The sequence below is a fragment of the Xyrauchen texanus genome, chromosome 28 (assembly GCF_025860055.1).
Source record: "Xyrauchen texanus isolate HMW12.3.18 chromosome 28, RBS_HiC_50CHRs, whole genome shotgun sequence".
NCBI classification, from domain to species: Eukaryota; Metazoa; Chordata; class Actinopteri; order Cypriniformes; family Catostomidae; genus Xyrauchen; species Xyrauchen texanus.
This window is the reverse complement of record NC_068303.1, coordinates 2,319,011-2,340,492: the sequence shown is the minus strand read 5'-3', so window position 1 is coordinate 2,340,492 and position 21,482 is coordinate 2,319,011. Positions and strand designations below refer to the sequence as shown.

General features: G+C 37.6%; 1 protein-coding gene across 2 annotated transcripts in view; it reads right to left on the bottom strand.

Annotated features, from left to right (window-relative positions):
* Positions 1–21,482, bottom strand: part of LOC127622140 (protein dispatched homolog 1-like) — a 94,172-nt gene that overhangs the window by 70,957 nt on the left and 1,733 nt on the right. Inside the window, exon 1 of one of the 2 annotated variants that reach the window (XM_052096093.1) lies at positions 10,462–10,561. The exons of the other annotated variant lie outside the window; for it this stretch is intronic. The gene's annotated coding sequence lies outside the window, so the exon portion shown is untranslated. Of the gene's footprint in view, positions 1–10,461; positions 10,562–21,482 lie in introns of those variants that run through there. 2 annotated transcript variants of the gene reach the window in all.

Genomic DNA, 21,482 nt, shown 5'->3' with positions numbered 1-21,482 from the left:
TTTTGCTTATGAATTATGCTTTAAAAATGTGCAAGGAGGTAAAAAAGCTTTTTCATTGTTATAATAATAAATTATTTGATCATTCTGAACACATGACAAAAAATAGAACATAAAAAGATACAAATAAAAAATAATTAAATATAATATCATGATGATAGATGTGAAAAAGGTTATTTTGTACTTCTAAAACATGTTTGAACTTCTGTTTTTGCAGTTCGAACAATAGAACATTTTACATGTATGTACTGGATATGATAAAACATGCACATGTTGGGCAATTCCATGGAAATGTCAACCACATCATGGAGAAATAAAACGTTTAACCAAAGGAACAAACCCCTTTTAAATTCTGCATTACAGAGGTATAATAATGGATAATACCGTCCAGACCGCTAGAGGCGCCGCTTGCTCACACAGCACTGACTGAAGCACTGAATGCAGAAACGCAGCCGTTTAAGGTTTATTAATCATGCAATCTTAATTCAGTCAATCATGCAGCATTAATGGATATCATACCAATATCTTAGAAGTCAAAGGCTGATTGTTTCCAAGTATTTTGGATGGTTTTCCTCTTCATGTATCCTATAGGTAAGTGCCGTTTGCACAACAGTCACATCCGATTGTGGAGTTTTTTCCGCATTAATATCAGAATAAGAAAGGATAAAAATGTAATATAACATGTTCTTAGGAGTGCCGACCCTTCCACATATTGTGGCTTTTATTATTTCTGAATTGTGCATTTAAATTCATAGTGTTTACAAAGTGTGACATATTAATATAACACAAAAATCCCTGTTGTGCACAGAAGAGGAACATCAGGGTTTGAATGAGCGTTCTTACGATTTTCACAGATTTTTCCTTTCTTAAAATGTTGTATAGGAGCCCAGCTAAAATGTTATACCTGTATTGTATCGAAATAAATTCTGTTTGTTTATTGGTTGGTATTTAAAGGAATAAAAGTCATACATTTTATTAAACTTTAATATCTTGTGATTTCGCCATCTCGTATGAATTATTATGTTGGCTAAGACACTCAGAACACGTTAGTAACTGCAAAACAACACCCTAGCAACCAACCACAACAATCTAGCATTGAAGCAATGCCTTTTTGCGCAGGCTAACACTATGCAACTGATGCATTAAATATGAATTGGCAGATAGATGCATTTAAAGTATTTTTACACAACTTTTGAGTTCAGATCAAAATCCAGCTGATAGAACAAGCCTGTCATTTGTTTAAGCAATCATCTATGCATTGGTAACAACTCCCATGTAAAACTGCAGCATGCATCCTCTGTTCTGACACACCAAATGAGCATATACACGCTGAGGGCTCCTGACAACACAGCACTAATGCGATTTCACACACTTTTAGGTCCGAGCAATAAAGCAAAGCATGCAGCTGCCTGCTGTTACGCCCAGCTGTCAAGTGCAGTTGCAGAAGTGACTTGAAACCGTCGCTTGACAGACAAACCTTGAGAGCAGCTTATAGACAGGAAGTCCTTGGCTTAGCTAATGAAGCTGAATTCGCATGCAACCATCTTTCATGCACATAAGGAACATAGGAAACATTTTGGGACAAAAGAGAGAAGAAAACACTCCAGTATCTATTGTTATTGATGCCAAAGGCCATGCATCCAATCAAACTCTACATTACCTTCCTGCAAATTCATCGGTCCAACCTGGTCTCATAATAAAACGCTACTACACCTACATTTTCCCCCCCAAAAAATTCTGTGGCACGTTGTGTGCATCGCGGCAGTTTCCCAGTGAAATGAACACTAGAGGCGCTACAACAACGGCATGTAAAACAGCAGCTTATCAGTGCATAAACATTTACTTTTCTCCCTGTTCCTCACACAATGCTCTCTTATGACATCTTAGCACGTGTACTATAGTGCATGACTTATTTTAACGTTTGCATTACATAACCAACTACATTTACAAGTTTGAGTATGATCAAATTGCCCGATAGATCGACTGATAGAGTGTTGCACTCGGGATGTAAAGGACCGGGGTACGAGTCCTGAAGAGCACGCGAGTCGATACTTGAGCTGAAAGTGTCATTGAAGCAGCACAAAATGACACGGTTGTGTTTTTCATCTCACATTTGCGTTTTCTGACACTATCGGTTAGGTTCAGGTTGAAGGTTTAGGGTAGGGATGTCAGTTTTGTTGATTTAAAACTCAATACAACATTAACCTTAAAAACCTCTCCTTAAAAAGTCGCTTTTAGCGCCACACAGTGGACATTTCACTTTAGAACTGCCGCGATACGTGTAAGAAACAGAGTAATGTCCATTTGCAAATATATTGGCAGTCACGTAAAACACGTTTCAGAACACAACAATGCACGAAACCGAGCTAGCATAGCTTGAAGCGTTCACGCTAATGTCAATTGCGAAGAGAGAGTTTTCAGACCAAAACATTTTGACAAAATGTAAAAATGTCACGTCATTTTGAAAGATCAGACTGCATAAAAATGACAGGTTGTGCAACACCCTTATCCTTAAAAACCTTGAAAATGAACAACACTTCGTAATGTAAAAGATAAATGGTCCCACCGTCTACTGTAGCGCTCAACAGTCCGTATCCGGAAATAAAAATCCCATTAATTTTCTCCATAGGCGAACTGACTTTTAACTATAAATTACAAACATTTAAAAATAGACCAACCGTGAGCTCTGAGGTTGTTTAACAATGTTATATGCTTCCATTGAAGCCACCATAGACTGTAAAAAAAGATGGCCGACGCCCCTTCGCTCTTTTCCATTGGTGAGAACTGAAGCCGCCAGTGTCCCGATATGGCGCTGACATCTTGGGACTTGAGTCTGCGCGGTTGCGATTTCGGGACCAGACCTGCGCAGTAGTGAGCAGGAAGTAAAGCCGCGAAATCAAGGCCCCGCCCTCACTCTCGCTGAATCAATCGCAAGGACACGCCCCTGCACTTTTGACTTTTGACTCATGACGGTGTGAAATAATGAATTATAGAAATTTAGATATTAAATTTAAACCTCCAATCTCCTCAGTCCTCCGAAGATCCCGAAAAAAAGTCAGTTGGTGCTTCAGTGACTACTTGCCAGAGAACCTGTCAATCACAGCTGTCAATCATGATGTCACAGCACCGCTTTTATAGCATCAAATAACTAAAAACAAACTTATTTTGAAAACAAACACTTGACATGACATCAACGTGATAGAAACGACAGTAAATGACAGAAACTATCTTTGGAAAAAAGATATGTGAAGTGTAATTTAATTGTTTAGTTGGTCTCACGTCCCGTTGAATAACATGGGGAGGCGGGGTTTATGACATATACTAGGACCAGCCACCGGGGGGCGATCGAGACTTCACTTTTGAGGGCTTGTGCGGCACACTTGGAAGCCATCAGTTCATGTTATTTGAAGCTAATTCCTGGTGAAAAACTACACTACCCATAATCCTTAAGGGAAATCCAGCAATCAGAGAACTGTGGTGAACAAAGTGCGCCAAAAGAGCTCTGCAGCGCCCGCCCACTTCCATGATGCAATACAGTCACTCCCTACACTCCAAAACTACTTATTTATTTGTAAATATCTGAATATTTTGCAATAGAATATTCCAATATAATGTTTTATACATATAATCAACAACTTTAAATGAATAGTTTTGTATTTTTCCATCGTTTTTATATCAATTACGTCATTTGCAAAGCTTCCTGGGATTGCAGTTCATTCAAAAATACTTTCAGAACCCAGAGAGCTAACAAATTATTGTCATATTTAACTGTACACGCTTCAGCTATAAGGACATTTATGATTAATGAGAATCATTGGCATATTTAACCCTTGTGTGCTGTTCGGGCTGTTTTCAGCCACTAGGGTGTTTTTTTTAGTCGTTTTTTGGCCATAACTTTCTCTGTGTTTCAGCTAATGGAATGATTTTTGGTGACAAATCTTATTTTCACACATATTTTAGGAAAATGCTTTGAAAATTTTCAAAAACTCAACAGTACACTGTGGGCAAATTCACTACCCTTTAGTTATGTTCGTGGCTGAAAACAGCCACTACTTTAAACTGCTGTAAAAATTTATCAGATAAATATTTTTTTCCAATTTTTTTTGCATAAATCTATTAATCAACCTCAGTCCTGTTCAAAACTACTACATTTTTAAAAAAAATTCAGGATTTTAACTCTTTAATTGCCAAATTCATAAATGATGTCACTGATTTGGGGGGGAAAAAAAAAACACAAAAAATGACGCATTTTCAATATAAAATGTGATTGTGGACTGGATTTTTTTTTACCTTTTATCACAGTCTTGGACATGTCAAAGATTAGAAACAACATTGGTTTCGATGCATTGTTAGTTTTTGTGCAGCATCAGATTTTAACTTTTTCTCCCTCATTTACTGTTCGTGGCTGTTTTTGCCCCATTGACTTCCATTATAACCACATTTTTTGATTGCAAAGCCATGACACCATATAGTCATGCATTTTTGATTGTTTGTGGTTTTCCCTGTTGGGAAGAAGTAAAATTTATAATTTTTACTGTTGATAACCACGTGGCACCATTAACCCTTTAGATAGGCCTATGCAAAAAAAAAGCTTAGTTTCTGGCTTTTACATGGAGTTATATGGAGTATAATAGCATATTAAAGTGTGTAGCCACGAACAGTAAATGAGGGAGAAAAAGTTCAAATCTGATGCTGCACAAAAACTAACAATGCATCGAAACCAATGTTGTTTCTAATCTTTGACATGTCCAAGACTGTGATAAAAGGTAAAAAAAAATCCAGTCCACAATCACATTTTATATTGAAAATACGTCATTTTGTGTTTTTTTCCCCCCCAAATCAGTGACATCATTTATGAATTTGGCAATTAAAGAGTTAAAATCCTGAATTTTTTTTTAAAAATGTAGTAGTTTTGAACAGGACTGAGGCTGATTAATAGATTTATGCAAAAAAAATTGGAAAAAAATATTTATCTGATAAATTTTTACAGCAGTTTAAAGTAGTGGCTGTTTTCAGCCACGAACATAACCAAAGGGTAGTGAATTTGAACAATGCACAAGGGTTAAAGCATGTTTGATTGTCTTGAAAGACTTTTGGAACTGATAAATGTGCAAAACTTCAGCTAAAGGCAATCCAAGGTATCTTGGCCTGGATAACATGATGTTTTCCAAGATGGAAATCATGCTGTCTTTTCTTCACAAGCATGCATAAGCTTAGCGAGATGCCCAGCGTACTGCCAACTTCCTGTTTGCATCAAAAACAAACCATCAACCTTTGCTCCTGTAGAAGAGAAGTCAATATCTTTGGACTCATTTCTGACCCAGATTGATATTACAGCTTCTTATCACGAAGGACAACATCTGTTTTCCTTATTGATTTTTATGGACACATAAACAGGAATCCAGGCAGTCGTTGCCAGGTTCACTGCTTTGGCCAACAGAAGATCAAGACACAAGCGACAAAAGTTTGAATCTGGAGATTCGATTTCAAGGTCTTTGTATTTGTTGTCAGTGTTTATAATTAATGCAAAACCAAAACTGCTGACATAATCGGCCCATGTGACACTATTGGACACACAGTCTCAGTGTTAAACCAACTGTACCAGAAAGTGGGCACTAACTTGGTGTAACTGGTGGTGATGGGCATGTTAGTAAACTGGCACCCTCTTGTGGATGAATAAGCATTATGAGTAAATTACACAAAAACAGTCACTTTTCAAATAAAATCATAGGTGTTAATTTATATTTTGCATAAAGAAAATGTAATTTTAAGCATGATTATGATGATGTTTTGCACTGTGGATTTATTTTCATGACAATAAATCATATTTTCTCCCTAAATGTTTTATTTGTCTTTAAAATAATGTCACTAATGGTGCAAAATTAGGCATATTGCTTTAGGAAAAATATATTTTTTTGACATATTCACATATAAGTTCTACATGTTATATATAAAAATGCTAAAGTCATTTACAGGTTTTCCAGTAATGAACTTACATGACTTTTTCAGTCATTCATGATTACAAGGATTTTAAAAATAGTTTTATAGAAATCGTTGGGTCTGATTTCCATGTATAGGTTTTGCCTTAACCTTTAGAATTAATAGATTTGAAGAATTCTGCTTATTAGTGTTCAAATATAAAACAAAACAAAAATGTAATATTTTAGAGCAAAAAACAGCTACAAAAAAAACATATAAACGTTTTAATTTCCATGATTTTTCCATGCCTGGAAAACACCGTTTTAAAATGGTCTGATACATTTTTAGGTTTTCTATGCAAACACTCATTTAAAGTCAAGAGAAATTGAATTTCTGAATTTTTTTCTATTTTTCTGCACTTACAAAATCATTGTTTGGGGGGAAAACATCTTTAAGAAAACTTCAATAAAATCCCACATTCATTTTTCATTTCAAGCGAACGTGGCACACCAGGGCAAACCCTATAATTGCATGTACACTGAAACAAATATTTGGGTCAATGACGTGGCGCTTATTTTTCTATTTATTCCAGATCTATTAAAATATTTAAAAATACATTGAAAATGCAATTCACACAAAACATGTCACGTGGTGAAACCGCTTGGAGATGTAAACAAATAAATCTCAATAAAACCTGAAATTCTTAAAATACTATTAATATTTAAAAAAACAAAGTTTTGAAAAATATCCACCAATGTCATGTCGTTTAACCAACATGCAGGTCGCCATTTTGTTGTCATGTGACATAAAATCATAAAACAGAAAACATCTCTTTAGACCTGCCTGTTTGTGAACATTTTGTCATATCAAATAATATCAATATTATAAAAAAAAAAAAAAAAAAAGGCACATTTTGTTTCAGGTCATTCACACACCTGCCATCAGTTCATGTTATTTGAAGCTAATTCCTGGTGAAAAACTACACTACCCATAATCCTTATGGAAAATCCACCAATCAGAGAACTGTGGTGAACAAAGTGCGCCAAAAGAGCGCTGCAGCGCCCGCCCACTTCCATGATGCAGTCGCTCCCTAAAGATCTGCAAAACTGTGTGAACATTTCAAACAAATCATAATTTTGTCATATCATATAATATTAATATTATATAAAAAGGCACATTTTGTTTCAGATCATTTGGCGTAACCATGAGAAAATTTCTTGATATTCTTGACTTAAAAATTTATGATATTTGTAAAAAAAAAAATAAATAAATAAATAAAAATCACCTTGAAACATTTGTTTGAAAACCTTTTTGAAATGAACGATTAAGTTGCGTTCACTCATGTGTGTTCAAGGCGCAAGGAAACTATTTTAACACCTTTGATTTGATGGTTACGCCACATGACATTTTTAAATCATCATTTAATCCATTTTTTGCAGAAAATGCTGTAAATGTTTAAAAGCACAAAAGATAAAATTGCCACAAACGTGCGTTTTAAAAAGCTTTTGTCCACCAAATCAAAGTCAGCTGGTGTAACCAACATGTATGTAGACATTTTGTATTCATATCACAAAAAACATAAAACAGAGAAGATCTCTTCAGAACCACAAGACTGTGTTGAAGTTTTCTGGCGGGCAAAAGTTTGGAATAATGGACAGATTTTGATGTTTCGGAAGGAAATTGGTACTTTAATTCACCAAAGTGGCATTCAACTGATCACAAAGTATAGTCAGGACATTACTGATGTTAACAGCACCATCACTATCTGAAAAAAGGTCAATATTAGGTCAAAAATGGCAACAAAAAAAAAAGAAACAGCTTTCTCTAGAAACTCATCAGTCAATCATTGATTTGAGGAATGAAGGCGATACAATGCTTGATAAAGGTGTAACTACAGTCTTCAAAGACAAAGCACAGCTGTCTCTAACAAGGACAGAAAGAGATGTGGAAGACCAGATGTACAACTAAACAAGAGGATAAGTACATCAGAGTCTCTAGTTTGAGAAATAGACGCCTCACATGTCCTCCGCTGACGGCTTCATTGAATTCTACCCGCTCAACACCAGTTTCATGTACAACAGTAAAGAGAAGACTCAGGAGGTCTTATGGGAAGAATTGCAAAGAAAAAGACACTTTTGATACAGAAGAACAAAAAGAAAAGGTTTGAGTGGGCAAAGAAACACAGACATTGGACAACAGATAATTGGAAAAGAGTGTTACGGATCTTCACCCCATTGAGCTTTTGTGGGATCAGCTAAACTGTAAGGTGCGTGAGAAGTGCCCGACAAGACAGTCACATCTATGGCAAGTGCTACAGGAAGTGTGGGGTGAAAGGTCAAGGGCTACAGGAAGTGTGGGGTGAAAGGTCAAGGGCTACAGGAAGTGTGGGGTGAAAGGTCAAGGGCTACAGGAAGTGTGGGGTGAAAGGTCAAGTGCTACAGGAAGTGTGGGGTGAAAGGTCAAGGGCTACAGGAAGTGTGGGGTGAAAGGTCAAGGGCTACAGGAAGTGTGGGGTGAAAGGTCAAGGGCTACAGGAAGTGTGGGGTGAAAGGTCAAGTGCTACAGGAAGTGTGGGGTGAAAGGTCACCTGAGTATCTGGACAAACTGACCGCTAGAATAACAAGAATCTGCAAAGCTGTCATTGTTGCACATGGAGGATTTTTTAATGAGAACACTTTGAAGTAGTTTAAGTGAAATTGTAATAGCAATTTTCCACGTTATTAATGTCCTGATTATACATTGTGATCAGTTGAACGCCACTTTGGTGAATAAAAGTACCAATTGCTTTCCATAACAGCAAAATCACATAATGAGACACATGCCTTTTACACTAGATTTTTAGATTTCTCATTTTTATCATCTGGGAAAATCTTATATGTCAACAACCCATTTCTCATGTTTCTCACTGGAAAACATGGCTGAACTTTTACACTCAGTAGTTTTCAGTCTCTTTTTCTTGTGTCCTGGAATCACCAATAAATGATTGAAACAGACAATGGGGGGAAATGAATCAGTTATCCAGGTGCTCAGATCCAGCATGCATGGATGAATCAAACTAGAGCAAGTCCTGAAGTTATTCCCAGACACGATATATCTCCCCGAGTGGCCACATCAAGGGCATTTCAGGGGAACATTTACAATCCGGGTCAACAACTTGTCAAACAGCAATATGTCAGAATGAAACAAAATGAGAAGGAAGACATCCAAGGACACACAAGAGCATAAGACGCCTGGATAAGTATATAAATACATACGTTTATGCATTGCATCATTTGAAGAAAACACAAAGTTCTCATATTTCCTGACCAATTCATTTCCATGTTTTTTCCATAATGTACAATATAGGCTGAATTCGGAAACGCATCCAACTCGAACTACATTTGTCTGCATAGTAAGATTAGTAGTATGTGATTCCGAAATTACATATATTTTATTACGAATTTTAAATATTTAGCTGATGAAATATTTTAGAGCATAACTAGAAATGCTTTTTCTGACTTTAAAAAATGTCCTTGACTTTTTCAAATCATAAGCCTGTAAATCACAATTTACATTTTTCTGCATATTTTCAGGTTGTCCAGGACTCAAGGAACCCCGAAAATAGCTTCAAGCATGTAAAAGGCCATCATATAAATGTACGTTTACCTGAAATGATCATTGTATTTTGTACAAATACATTGTAGAAGCTATAAAAAAGTTGCATATAAATTTAAAACAGGAATGTTACATATGTTTGCACAAAGCACGTGTATATATATATTATGGGCACATTATGCAGATTTTCTGTATGCATTGGTGCATTTGGAATAGCATACTTCTCATGTTATTTTTGTAGGATGGAATATGTACACTGTGTACAGTTTCTGTGTGCATGGGTTATTTTCAGTATAGTAGATTTCCATACTGCTAATACTATTTAAGCATTATAGTATAAGTTTACTATGCACTTGCAATGTCATGAACGTTCCAATACCATATTACTTATGCTATTTAACAGTATGCAATGCATATACAATGCAAAGCATTTATATATTCAGTATTTGACAGTGTAAACCCTTTCTGCCACAGCTTCTTGAACTCCTAGCTAACAGAAATGCAATGTTAAAGAATGGCCGGGTGTGGGGTGTTGGTGAAATGCAACAGTTTCCCTTTGGTGGGAAGAGTAAACAGACCCTGATGACTGTGCAGACACATGCTGTTCTTCTGCATAACAATACTGAGCATTGCATCCCTCCTCAACAATACAACTCAACACATGCCTCTAAAACACGCCGCTACACAACCGCGCGCGCGCTTAAACTACACACATCTCAGAATACAAACTCCAGCGAGGTTAAAAACACTAAATAGCTGCCGACTTAAATAGAAAAGTTGTGTACCAACATTTTTTCGTCTCACCAGAAACTAGAGCAGCATACGAGGAGAGAAACAGCGAGAAAGTGTTCACGCGAGAGTGCAGTTATTTACAGACGCATACGTCATTATGGACAATACGTCATGGATTAAAAGATGGAAATGACCAGCGGTGCGCCAGGTGTTTCTTACCTCGATGTGTGCGCGAGCGCGTCCCAGGAGCGATTGTGTCGTCTGTATTTTGCGTCCGAGCTCTCGGGGAGTGTGTGATGGGGTAGGCTGGGGTTGGTTGGGGTAGGTGGGAAGGAACTACAGGAAGTGAGGGCAGATCCCGAGAAAATTCACGCCAGACCTGCGCAGATCCGACAGACGCGACCGACACACTGGCTGTTTACAAAATAGCGTACTACCATACTACTCCAGCTACTTTAGTATGGAATTTGCATACTATCTAAAGTATGCACATTTTATGTATGGTTTGGTTTAGCATACTACCATCCTACTCGTACTATTTTAGCAGTAAGCAATAGCTTTACTCTGCACAATATGCACATTTTATGCATGCATTGGCTATGTTCAAAATAGCATACTACCACAGTACACACATTATTTTAGAAGTATGAAATGGTTTACTCCTCACTGTGTGAGGCTATATTCAAAATATCATACTGCCATACTACTTTAGTATGCAATGTGTATACAACCATACACTGCTCTCATTATTTTAGTAGTATGCAAAGATTAATAGTATGCATGAGCATTGTTCAGAATAGCATACTACCATAATTCTCATATTATTTTAGTGCATTGTTCAGAATAGCATACTACTATACCACTCATACTATTTTAGCAGTATGAAATAGTTTACTCCTCACTGTCTGAGGCTATATTCAGAATAGCATACTACCATACTACTCCTGCTACTTTAGTATGTAATGTGTATACTACAGTATGCAAATTTAATGTATACATTGATTATGTTCGAAATAGAATGCTTCCATACACTGCTTGCATTATTATAGTAGTACGCAAATATTAGTAGTATGCATGAGCTGTTCAGAATTGCATACTACTATAATTCTCATACTATTTGAGTGCATTTTCAGAATAGCATAATACCATACACGTCTTGCATTATTATAGTAGTACGCAAATATTAGTAGTATGCATGAGCTATGTTCAGAATAGCATAATACCATACTCCTACTTTAGTATGTAATGTGTATACTACAGTATGCAAATGAAATGTATGCATTGAGTGTTCAAAATAGCATGCTACCATACACTGTTCGCATTATTATAGTAGTGTGCAAAGATTAGTAGTATGCATGAGCTATGTTCAGAATAGCATACTACTATAATTCTCATACTATTTTAGTGCATTGTTCAGAATAGCATAATACCATACTACTCCTGCTACTTTAGTATGTAATGTGTATACTACAGTATGCAAATGCAATGTATACATTGATAATGTTCGAAATAGCATGCTACCATACACGTCTTGCATTATTATAGTAGTACGCAAATATTAGTAGTATGCATGAGCTATGTTCAGAATAGCATACTACTATAATTCTCATACTATTTTAGTGCATTGTTCAGAATAGCATAATACCATACTACTCCTGCTACTTTAGTATGTAATGTGTATACTACAGTATGCAAATGAAATGTATACATTGATAATGTTCGAAATAGCATGCTACCATACACGTCTTGCATTATTATAGTAGTACGCAAATATTAGTAGTATGCATGAGCTATGTTCAGAATAGCATAATACCATACTACTCCTGCTACTTTAGTATGTAATGTGTATACTACAGTATGCAAATGCAATGTATGCATTGATTGTTCAAAATAGCATGCTACCATACACTGTTCAGCATTATTATAGTAGTGTGCAAACATTAGTAGTATGCATGAGCTATGTTCAGAATAGCATAATACCATACTCCTACTTTAGTATGTAATGTGTATACTACAGTATGCAAATGAAATGTATGCATTGAGTGTTCAAAATAGCATGCTACCATACACTGTTCGCATTATTATAGTAGTGTGCAAAGATTAGTAGTATGCATGAGCTATGTTCAGAATAGCATACTACTATAATTCTCATACTATTTTAGTGCATTGTTCAGAATAGCATAATACCATACTACTCCTGCTACTTTAGTATGTAATGTGTATACTACAGTATGCAAATGCAATGTATGCATTGATTGTTCAAAATAGCATGCTACCATACACTGTTCAGCATTATTATAGTAGTGTGCAAACATTAGTAGTATGCATGAGCTATGTTCAGAATAGCATAATACCATACTCCTACTTTAGTATGTAATGTGTATACTACAGTATGCAAATGCAATGTATGCATTGATTGTTCAAAATAGCATGCTACCATACACTGTTCGCATTATTATAGTAGTACGCAAATATTAGTAGTATGCATGAGCTATGTTCAGAATAGCATAATACCATACTACTCCTGCTACTTTAGTATGTAATGTGTATACTACAGTATGCAAATGCAATGTATGCATTGATTGTTCAAAATAGCATGCTACCATACACTGTTCGCATTATTATAGTAGTGTGCAAACATTAGTAGTATGCATGAGCTATGTTCAGAATAGCATAATACCATACTCCTACTTTAGTATGTAATGTGTATACTACAGTATGCAAATGAAATGTATGCATTGAGTGTTCAAAATAGCATGCTACCATACACTGTTCGCATTATTATAGTAGTGTGCAAAGATTAGTAGTATGCATGAGCTATGTTCAGAATAGCATACTACTATAATTCTCATACTATTTTAGTGCATTGTTCAGAATAGTATAATACCATACTACTCCTGCTACTTTAGTATGTAATGTGTATACTACAGTATGCAAATGCAATGTATGCATTGATTGTTCAAAATAGCATGCTACCATACACTGTTCGCATTATTATAGTAGTGTGCAAACATTAGTAGTATGCATGAGCTATGTTCAGAATAGCATAATACCATACTCCTACTTTAGTATGTAATGTGTATACTACAGTATGCAAATGCAATGTATGCATTGATTGTTCAAAATAGCATGCTACCATACACTGTTCAGCATTATTATAGTAGTACGCAAATATTAGTAGTATGCATGAGCTATGTTCAGAATAGCATAATACCATACTACTCCTGCTACTTTAGTATGTAATGTGTATACTACAGTATGCAAATGCAATGTATGCATTGATTGTTCAAAATAGCATGCTACCATACACTGTTCAGCATTATTATAGTAGTGTGCAAACATTAGTAGTATGCATGAGCTATGTTCAGAATAGCATAATACCATACTCCTACTTTAGTATGTAATGTGTATACTACAGTATGCAAATGAAATGTATGCATTGAGTGTTCAAAATAGCATGCTACCATACACTGTTCGCATTATTATAGTAGTGTGCAAAGATTAGTAGTATGCATGAGCTATGTTCAGAATAGCATACTACTATAATTCTCATACTATTTTAGTGCATTGTTCAGAATAGCATAATACCATACTACTCCTGCTACTTTAGTATGTAATGTGTATACTACAGTATGCAAATGCAATGTATGCATTGATTGTTCAAAATAGCATGCTACCATACACTGTTCGCATTATTATAGTAGTGTGCAAACATTAGTAGTATGCATGAGCTATGTTCAGAATAGCATAATACCATACTCCTACTTTAGTATGTAATGTGTATACTACAGTATGCAAATGCAATGTATGCATTGATTGTTCAAAATAGCATGCTACCATACACTGTTCGCATTATTATAGTAGTACGCAAATATTAGTAGTATGCATGAGCTATGTTCAGAATAGCATAATACCATACTACTCCTGCTACTTTAGTATGTAATGTGTATACTACAGTATGCAAATGCAATGTATGCATTGATTGTTCAAAATAGCATGCTACCATACACTGTTCGCATTATTATAGTAGTGTGCAAAGATTAGTAGTATGCATGAGCTATATTCAGAATAGCATACTACCATACAACTTGTACTATTTTAGCAGTATGGAGTAGGTTTACTCTGCACAGTATTCACATTGTCTGTCTGCATGGGGTAAGTTTGGAATAGCATACTACCATACTGCTTGCACTATTTATGTAGAATGGAATGTGTCTCAATACAGTATGCAAAGTTTCTGTATGCTTTATTTTACACTACTCATACTATTTTTGCACACCCTTCAGATAAATAGTTCTAAACAGTACCAAATAAAGGCTCTTCGGCATGTAACAATAGCAGAACCGTTTGTGATGCTAAATTGAACACATTTTTGAAGGTTCCATTTAGAACCTTCCTTTGAAAGTGTTATTTAGAACCTCAATAGTGCTATAAAGTATCTTTTTGAGTTTTTTCCCTACACTTGTATATCTGCTCCAAAAAATATTACAGCATAAATTATGGATTTACATTAAATCTAAACAAACAAACAAACAAACAAAGTGTGTCAATTAAGAACTATTATTTTCTAATTAAATTAAACATTTTAGAAAAAATAACAATGATTTTACAGCAATCATTAGTTGAATACATTACTATTTAAACAATAATTTATTAATGCATAAATAACTCACATTAATAAATGTCAAATAAATGTATGCAAATGAAATAGCAGAAGGGTGGGATGGAAACTCTTACAGTTTTTATCTTTTATAGAGAGAGTCGTATGCTGTTATCAGAGCAGACAATGCATCTGAAGGGGTGTGGGATTGATACATGAAATCACGATAACAATCGTCTCCGGTTACAAATGTAACCTCGGTTCCCTGAGATGAAGGGAACGAGACATTCGTCCGCTGTAAGTGTATATCGACGGCGAAGCAGAAAGGGTTCCAAGACGAAGATGAAGTTTGCAGTCTTAAAGGAAGAAAATACTGAAGAAATGGTGAGCGAGCGCCCGCTTATATAGGTCGACTGTGACCCTGAAGGGGCGGGGCACAGACACCATTGCCAATCAGAGGATTGGCATGATTGTACAAGGGTTTCAACAAGGTTGTGTAGAAGGACAAGGACACTCCCTATAGTGCTTACAGCAATGCCGAATGAACTGAATCGAAAGGGAACCAAAATGACTCCCCTTTTCAGTATTTTAAAGTATGATATGGCTAGGAAACCACAGGTGGTAACACAGTTTGTGTAGCTGTTGGTTGAGTGTTCAGGACTTGTCAGATCTGGCCTAGAAAAACAAGCCCAAAATAAGTGACTTGCCTCATAAAAACTAATAAGCGACCCCCAATTTCAACTTTTTCTTTTTGCTTGTGTGTGTGCTTATGGGGGGGTCTTATGGTCCTAATCACAGATCCGATCATAGCCAGTATATTGCAAAATATTTTGTTAAACCTTGTGTTTTACACACAGAGCGCATGCAAATGTTCTTCTGGAGTTAACGAGTCTAACAAAAGGGACCTCATTGCGCTTTCCAGGGTTCATACTGTCATGGAATACCTAATAATATCAGGGAATATTATAAATATAAATATGAATAAATATTATAATGTCTATAATGAACATTCCTGCTGAACCCCCACCCACCCCACCCAGCTAAAACCAGCCTATGCTGGTCGTAGCTGGTCTCCCATCCTGGCCAAGCTGGTAAGTAAGCTGATCTTCCAGCCTCACCTGCTAAAAATATTCAAAACCCCTCTAAAACCAGCTACGACAAACCTGGGGGACCTGCTAAAACCTGCCTGGGGGACCTGCTAAGACCAGCTAAAAAGTGTTCAAAACCCCTCTAAAACCAGCTATGTCCAGCCTGGGGGACCTGCTAAGACCAGCTAAAAAGTGTTCAAAACCCCTCTAAAACCAGCTATGTCCAGCCTGGGGGACCTGCTAAGACCAGCTAAAAAGTGTTCAAAACCCCTCTAAAACCAGCTATGACCAGCCTGGGGGACCTGCTAAAACCAGCCTTTGGGACCTGCTAACACCAGCTAAAATGTGTTCAAAACCCCTCTGAAACCAGCTATGGCCAGCCTGGGGGACCTGCTAAAACCAGCTAAAAATTGTTCAAAACCCCTCTAAAACCAGCTATGGCCAGCCTGGGGGACCTGCTAAAACCAGCCTGGGGACCTGCTCAGACCAGCTAAAAAGTGTTCAAAACCCCTCTAAAACCACCTAAGACCAGCCTGGGGGACCTGCTAAAAATTGTTCAAAACCTCTCTAAAACCAGCTATGGCCAGTTTGGGGGACCTGCTCAGACCAGCTAAAAAGTGTTCAAAACCCCTCTAAAACCAGTTATGACCAGCCTGGGGGACCTGCTAAGACCAGCTAAAAATTGTTCAAAACCCCTCAAAAACCAGCTATGACCAGCCTGGGGGACCTGCTAAAACCAGCCTGGGGACCTGCTCAGACCAGCTAAAAAGTGTTCAAAACCCCTCTAAAACCAGCTATTACCAGCCTGGGGGACCTGCTAAAAATTGTTCAAAACCCCTCTAAAACCAGCTATGGCCAGTTTGGGGGACCTGCTCAGACCAGCTAAAAAGTGTTCAAAACCCCTCTAAAACCAGCTATGACCAGCCTGGAGGACCTGCTAAAACAATATTCAAAACCCCTCTAAAACGTTATAATGCCAATATATTTAGGTTACATGAAGTACATAGCCAAATATAATTACTTTCGGAGACATTTTTTCACTTGTTTGAATTTATTTCCATTTATCGTGTTAAGAAAAAAACTCAAATGGGTTTCTTTCCCAGATAACCCTGATTGTGCACTACAGAACAACCATAGAAACACCCAACTTCACAGAAGAGGAGTTGTATGCTACAAACTCGACAATCCTTCTCAGAGTGCACGTGTCCGTTTAATAATTTCATCTTTGATGAAACAAGCAACATACCAGTGCGTGTTTTGGATGTTAAAAATGCAATGGATAGAATTTCAATATCAATAAAAGATAGAAAAATATGAATAAAAGCTATAGAACATCACTTAAACTCTGCCTCGTACAACAGCTGGTGAATTTTTAATTTCACCGCACTCTTCTTCGCGTAAGGCAGTCGTCTCAGATACGGCAGGAGACTAAACAAGAACATCTCGTCCTCCAAGTCCTCCGTTCCCTCCATCTGCCATTTCCGCTTGCGTCCAGGTCCTTGCGATCCAGACGCGCTGTACTGCGACGATCCGTCCAGCATCTCGTGGTCCCCCTCAAAGTCCTGGTCGACAAACGAAGAGTTTCCATCCGCCGTCCTCTCCTCCTCCTTGTCTTCATCATCTCGGTCTTCCTCTGGCTCGTCCGCGGCTAGTGATCTGGACTGGATGAAGGGCGTGAGGAAAGACATCTGCCAGCTGTACTTCCAGCTGCGGTGCACCGTTCCTGACGCTCGCCTGCGCTGCTCTGCACGTTTATCTTTGATGAACATGTCCCGTAAGCTCTTCCATCTCCTGCGACAGTCCTCTTCTGCCAGAGAAACAAAGACAGGCTGGTTAAGATATGAATGTTATGATCAGGCGTTTAACTGACGCATAACATCTCAACAAAAGGTGTCATAACTTTCATTATCAGAATGGGACCAAGCTAAAAAAAGCTAATAAAAAAAGCTACAAAGTTGACTACTGTTTCAGCATATGTATATGTGGAGGGGTGGTGGCGTAATGGGCTGAAGCACATAACTGGTAATCAGAAGGTTGCTGGTTTGATCCCCACAGCCACCACCATTGTGTCCTTGAGCAAGGATTGTCCCGGTTATAAGTGCACTGTAAGTCGCTTTGGATAAAAGTGTCTGCCAAATGCATAAATGTAAACGTATATTTTGAAGCATATACAATTGAATAATTCACAATAAATAATATTATAATTGGACCGATATTTGGGGATTTTGCCGATACCAATAAGTTGGTGGAAAAGACAGATAGCCGATTAATCGGATGATGTTTTTTAATCGATGTATAAAATGTTAATTTTCATAGTATTTCCTTAATATGACGGGCACAGACATGCTAAAGGCGAAACATTCTCTACGCAAGTACGTGAATGCAGATGCACCTTGCAACGCAAACTCAATTTCACGCGTTGTTGTCTAAAATGCGTTCATAACTTAACGCAACTACGCGTTGCATTCTCAATGTTGTCACAAGGGGCGCTAGAGTGAGGTTAGCCAATTTGAAGAGAATATTGCTGAGCAATTAAGTTAGTCTATATACACTCACCTAAAGGATTATTAGCAACACCATACGTGGCATTGATTCAACAAGGTGCTGAAAGCATTCTTTAGAAATGTTGGCCCATATTGATAGGATAGCATCTTGCAGTTGATGGAGATTTGTGGGATGCACATCCAGGGCACGAAGCTCCCGTTCCACCACATCCCAAAGATGCTCTATTGGGTTGAGATCTGGTGACTGTGGGGGCCATTTTAGTACAGTGAACTCATTGTCATGTTCAAGAAACCAATTTGAAATGATTCGAGCTTTGTGACATGGTGCATTATCCTGCTGGAAGTAGCCATCGGAGGATGGGTACATGGTGGCCATAAAGGGATGGACATGGTCAGAAACAATGCTCAGGTAGGCCGTGGCATTTAAACGATGCCCAATTGGCACTAAGGGGCCTAAAGTGTGCCAAGAAAACATCCCGACACATTACACCACCACCACCAGCCTGCACAGTGGTAACAAGGCATGATGGATCCATGTTCTCATTCTGTTTACGCCAAATTCTGACTCTACCATCTGAATGTCTCAACAGAAATCGAGACTCATCAGACCAGGCAACATTTTTCCAGTCTTCAACTGTCCAATTTTGGTGAGCTCTTGCAAACTGTAGCCTCTTTTTCCTATTTGTAGTGGAGATGAGTGGTACCCGGTGGGGTCTTCTGCTGTTATAGCCCATCCACCTCAAGGTTGTGCGTGTTGTGGCTTCACAAATGCTTTGCTGCATACCTCGGTTGTAACGAGTGGTTATTTCAGGCAAAGTTGCTCTTCTATCAGCTTGAATCAGTCGGCCCATTCTCCTCTGACCTCTAGCATCAACAAGGCATTTTTAGCCCACAGGACTGCCGCATACTGGATGTTTTTCCTTTTCACACCATTCTTTGTAAACCCTAGAAATGGTTGTGTGTGAAAATCCCAGTAACTGAGCAGATTGTGAAATACTCAGACCGGCCCGTCTGGCACCAACAACCATGCCACGCTCAAAATTGCTTAAATCACCTTTCTTTCCCATTCTGACATTCAGTTTGGAGTTCAGGAGATTGTCTTGACCAGGACCACACCCCTAAATGCATTGAAGCAACTGCCATGTGATTGGTTGATTAGATAATTGCATTAATGAGAAATTGAACAGGTGTTCCTAATAATCCTTTAGGTGAGTGTATTTATAGCAACTTACCTGAATCATAAAACATCCAGTTTAATGGCACAGACGTTTGAAGGTAACTCTATCGTTCCCTTGAGTACCATGGCAGGAACAAATCTCAGTAGCGCAAGAACACGAGTTATCGCGGTGGTTAAGCGTTTGCACATACGTTCACATACTTAAGAGTATCTTTTAGCCTTAAGAGTCCAAAATTAATCAAATCCCAAATGCAGTTTATTATGCAACCCAAATTTGATAATGACCAGAAAAAAAAAGGAAGATTTGGTGCTTAATGCAGGAATTTTAAATACAAACAAGCCCGAAAATAAAAATTATATAGTGAATTAAAAGTGGCGGAGACTTGGCCTAATTCTTACCGATAACCGATGGTTCCAAAATGCAACTTCCAGCACCGATTTAGTGGTAAAACTGATATATCGGCCTACCTCTAATTCAAATTACAATAACAACAATAATAATAATAATAATAATAATAAGTATTAGAGGTAGACTGATATATCTCGGTTTTGCCGATTAATCCCGTCGATAGTTGCTTTTTGGAACAATCGTTTATCGGCATAAATCTCTGTAGATAGTTTCTTTTTTATTCCTCATCAATAAACCCATTTCTATAAAATTTTGTGAATATATTTTGCATATTTCTTGGCCCTACAACCACATAAATGAGTTTCAACTCGTCCCTCCTTTTCTTTTAAAAAAAAAAAAGCAAAAATCTGTTACATTGAGGCACTTGAATGGAAGTAAATGGGGTTCAATCCGTAAATGTTAAAAGTATAGACACAAGATGTAAACAATATGCGTGTTAACATGATTTTAGGGTGAATTTATATACAATTTTAAACTTTGTTGCCATGACGACATAACGCCGTAATCTCAATGAGTTCTCAATGAGATGGGTGTCAATCCACACATCTTATCCTGTGGCTTGAGCATGTTACCGTGGAGACCAAGCACGTGTGGAGGCTTCACGTTATTCTCTGCGGCATCCACGCACAACTCACCACGCACCCACCGAGAGCGAGAACCGCATTATAGCAACCACGAGGAGGTTACCCCATGTGACTCTAGCCTCCCTAGCAACCGGGCCAATTTGGTTGTTTAGGAGACTTTGGTTGTTTACATCAAATCAGTATTAATGTATATCTAATAATCACACAGTAAAGAGTGTTAAATATTAAAGAAGCTTCGTTTTGCATTAAATTACTTTTTTTTAATGTTATATATGATTATTTTTTAAGTGTTTAATTGATACTGTCGCCAGGGCTGGAATGGAAAGAGGAATCGGCCCGGGATTTTAAATAGCAACTGGCCCAAAAGTTGGGGCGGGTTGAGACAAAAGTTGTTGAGCGGGGCGGTGGGGATGTTCGCTGTCCTTTTCTGCTAATCGCGGCACCATTTTGTGGTCCATTCTGCATAACGCGGCAGCACATTTTAGCTTACCGCAGCCCATTTGGCCCGTTTCGCGGCCGACCCACCGGCCCACTCGGTTCTCCCGATGGCCAGTCCGCCCCTGATCGGCCCCAAAATGCGTCGGCCCACCAGAAAAACTCCCGGTAAGCCAGATTACCAGTCCAGCCCTGACTGCTGCTGAAAAACTTGAAGCACTATTTACTTTGTTGTCTATTTAATTACTGGCTCTTTAATAAATTCTTTACAAATTTGAAGCAATTTTTAAAAGAGAAACACTGGAGGCCTCATTGTTTTAATTTAAATAGTTCATATTAATATATAAAACATAATTTTTTCAAATAACTTAATTTAGTTTAATTGCATACTTGCTTGTCAGAGCAACACCAAGTTAAAAAAATTTCTGCTCTTTTTACTAAAT